The sequence below is a fragment of the Buceros rhinoceros genome, unplaced genomic scaffold (genome assembly GCF_000710305.1).
Source record: "Buceros rhinoceros silvestris isolate BGI_N320 unplaced genomic scaffold, ASM71030v1 scaffold12244, whole genome shotgun sequence".
Classification (NCBI taxonomy): Eukaryota; Metazoa; Chordata; class Aves; order Bucerotiformes; family Bucerotidae; genus Buceros; species Buceros rhinoceros.
The window spans coordinates 40,350-44,627 of NW_010407710.1; positions in this window are offsets into that span (position 1 = coordinate 40,350).

Here is a 4,278-nt window from a genome sequence, read left to right on the forward strand (position 1 = left end):
CGGTTCAGCTACCCCTGGTTAACTAACCAAAGGAGAATAAATTGCATTTGTCCTCACCTCAAACTGAGTAATTAAGACCATTCATCTTACACACGAACTACAGCAAAGTTGTTGTTTTGTTGCATAATTTTTTCTTGTATGTCATGAATCTTGCGAGCCTTCCTAATTGTCCTTGGCAGAATAACCAAAACATTCTGTGAAATCTGAAACACAGAATTTCTCTAAATCTATATATGCTACTGTGGAACGCCATACTTGCATTCTTGGGAAACCCAAAAAAGCAACACGCATCACTGAAAGGTATGCCAAAAAACCCTCAACTCCTTCACTCATGTCTCCCTAGCAATGCATTGTGCAGCTGTCTGGATCCGGATGGATTAATATCTGCAGATATTTTTACTTGTTCCATAAAATGGAAAAATGATAGCACTTCAAGTATCTGTTGCCTACTGCCTTCTTGTGTCTTTGTTCAGTCTAGGACCGTAGCAAATACAGCTCTTGCTCGTGTTTGGAGGTTACAGTAACATATTAACAAGCCCAAGTTTTTTTAAGAGTAAGTTTTTCCCCCCCTGTAATTCAGGGTAAATACTTTCAAAGGATTTTCAAGCATCTCTACAATAACATAAAGCAGATGACTCAGAAGCTGGAGTCTGAGCTGTAGATAGTAGTTAGCCATAATAAAATGATATTAAGGTGCTGATGGGATACAACTTAGAAGCTGTAGTCTAAGCTGTCGATAGTAGTTAGCCATAATAAAATTAGGAGATCCAGCACTAACAAGCCTCAAAGAAAAACACTGGTATGTACGTGGAGTTTTTCCATGTGTATGAATGCGATTTGAATGTTGAGGTAAAGTGAGAGCCGTTGCTGAGATTCTTAGATTCCACAAGGGGGAAATGAAAATTGACCAAACCTGAAGATGAGAGAGGCTGTGACACGTGTGCAAGGGTTTTCACAAGCATTCACAATTTGCCAGATTATCCGACAGTTAAAATTCCACAGGAATTTCAGACTCATTCAAAGAAGTGTAATGTTTTTAAAAAATCATCTATCTTGTGTAAGGTAGCTTAAAATATAAACCCAGTACAGGCTCTGTGTATGCACTGCCATGAGAAACTTCTTTTGATGAAAGGAGTAGCTAGAACACAAAGCTGAGGCACTGATCTCAAAGTACTGAGAGACCGTTAAAGATTAAAACCATGCAGCAGATTTCTTTTGCCTGTTCTCATTCTGTATCCACATCCAACCACACCTACATCTTCATATATGCCGAAGTTAAATAAGTTAAATTTAAGTTAAAAAGCCAAAGACCAGTGCAAGAACTGATTCAGTGTTAAGGTTTATTTGAATTATAATGTTGAACATAGAAGAGAGAAAAAAAAATGGAGACACTTCCCAAAACAAGAGCAGCAGGCAACAGGAGAGAACTAAGAATTTTAAGGTCAAGGTTCTAATGAAAAATGAAACAAAATATATTTAAATGGCTAGAAATGACTGTACAGACAGGTTTCCATTATCTGGGGTAGCAAGGGTCTAGGATTCTCCGAACATAGAAAATCCAAGTAATATAGGTACTGCAGAACAGACAAGGAGGTTAGTACTGAGACGTGTCAGCAGCTCTCCACGGTTTACTGGCTAAGGCTCTGTGCCATCTGAAAGCAACTAAATGGCTTCTAATGAGAGCTGGCCTGGAAAGCAATGTAACTGCTTCTGCTTCCCCAGGTGTAGTAGATCTTGCCAGATCTAAGTGGTTTCAGGAGATAACTCCAGTGCCTCTCCAACCATGGAACAACAATTTCACAACCTAGGAAACTGAGCATTGAGTTGTAAAGGAGTAACAAATTAATTAATCATAGACAAAAACTAAGCAATCATCATAGTGGTGGGTTTCGGCACTTCCGATTACTTTAAAGCTCAAGAGCAGTCAATTTTCTGAAAGATTTGGTCTGGTTCACACATAAGACAAGCCAGGGGAAACTGCAGTTGTCAGTGAACCCTTCTGGCCTTTCTCCTCATCAAAAGAATTCTTTTAAGTCATCCAACACTGTAGAATTCTTTGTGTCTGAAGACACTGTTTCTAAAAAACATACATAATTCTTCAAAATAAATTGGCTTTGTAAAGAACTAAGAAGAGTACTGGTGGATTTTCAAGAATCCTAAATCGTTAATGATAATGCCATCTTCTGGCAAAAAAGGAGAAGACTTACTTTTTTTACAGTAAATAACAGCCAGCATTCCCTCAGTTACTGCCACAGGATCTCATTTTATTTGTTCACTTGAGAGAACACCGTGTCCTGGGGCAGAAAAATACAACATTCTTCAGTGTGGTAGTTTCATATCAAAGACCAAGGCTTGTTCCCTGCAAAGCTATGGACGAAAAGAGGAACTCATTGAAAAGAGGACTGAGACAAAAGCCTATGACTTCTTAAAATAGCTGGATATAACCTATTTTGAGAAGGAAGTCATTATGCAGGCATAATTCTCTATGAGCACTCAGGGGAAAGGTCAGACAGACTCAGGCCGTACAAAACCTTTTCACTCAGTCTTTATTTCAGCATTGCTTGTAGTTCTTCTTTGTTCAGTGGCTGCCCCTCCTGTTTTAGCTGGCAGAAAGAGTCAGCTTCACATTGAAATTTTCACCTTCTTCTCACACAAGGGACCTGATTTGCCACTAACAAAAAGAAGCTGAAGCCGGTCAGTGAAGCGGGTTGGGAGCACATTTACTTATCCACAGGCTAGCAGTGAGGGAGGAACTGTTAATGGTGACACATCCCACTGACAGAACACGTGAGATGTGCGAACAGGGACTAGCCAGCCTACCATCTTCACGAGGCAAACCTGAGTTATCCACAACCTATTTCTTACGCAAAGAAGTTTTACAAAGATCTTAAAAGGCTGCCAGATGCTGGCAATGGATAAGTACTTATTGTAAAAAAGCGTAAGAATTTCATACACAAGGACCAACTCAAAGCTCAGCCTAAGGTCAGAGCTTGACATCAGAGAACTCAGCCTTTGTTTCAGTAATAGAGTTTTTTAAAGGTCATAAAGCTGGGGAAAAAAGAAAAGTCAGGTGTAAATAGTAGAAACGAGTGGTTACATTGTTACATATTGTGAAGGAAATTAGCTTACCACAAAATTATGCTCTAGGAGCTGTTCCTCCATTTTGAAATGCTCCTAGTTATTAATTAGCTCTTGCGTGGATCTTTCCATTCTCAATGCACTTTTCAAAGTGGAGAAAAGGCTGGACTTCAGAGATATTGATACAGTCAGTCACTGTGCATAAAATAAATCACATAAAATCCCTATATCAACTATTTTAAGAATAAAACAGCCTTAGACCACTGTATCCTGATCCTAATTAACCTCTGATATATTAAAGTTCGCACCGTTCGCTTGAATAAGACTTCCACTGATATTCCTGAGCGTCACCACTTGCGACAGGAGACAAGCACAACTATATCCATATTCTGAACTAGGGAAACTGAGTAATGGCACAGTGAAGAAATCTTATGTGGTCCCCTACAAATGCAGACTAATGCAACTATAAATTCAATCCTGCAAATAACATAAGATGGTAATTTTGTACCATAAGCTCTGATCATTAAATAATTTTATTAGGCACAATTTTCAAGGGCATCTGATAAACATAGTAATTGTTAACCAGTGTACAAAACCGAAACAGCATCGTGTTTCCTTTTCTACCACTTTATATTATGTAAACCATTTTGCCTTACAAGTACCTTAGAAAAACAAAAGCTAAGAACTTATAAAATTAGTAAAGAGCAGGTAAGTATTTTTCCTTTCCTGACCACGACTATAGCAAAGTATGGTACTCATCAGGTGTGACCATGTTAGCCCAATCACGTCTTCAGCACAGGCTCTGTTCGTGCTACACCGTTTGCTGCCAGATCGAAACTCATCTGGCAATCACACGGTAGAGAAAGGGAGACTTACTAACTCACGTCACCAATCACCTCTCTTTATTTCTTATTCATCTGAATATTAAGCTCATTTTTAACTGTGATCCAAAGCCAAATCTGACTTAGCCGTCCAGAAGTGAATGGCTAATTTGCTTTTCCAGAGCACCATACAAAATGCTTTACCATTAACCATTCTGACCCCATTCCTTGGAAACTAGGGTATTCCTGTGAAGAACGGGGTCAGCATGCGGCTGCACTTTGATAAACACAAGCTCCATAATGAGAAATAATCTGTGCTGTAACACGAGTTCATAATTTGAGTTTAATGCAGTAGGTAGGGATCCATGGAATAGTGTTT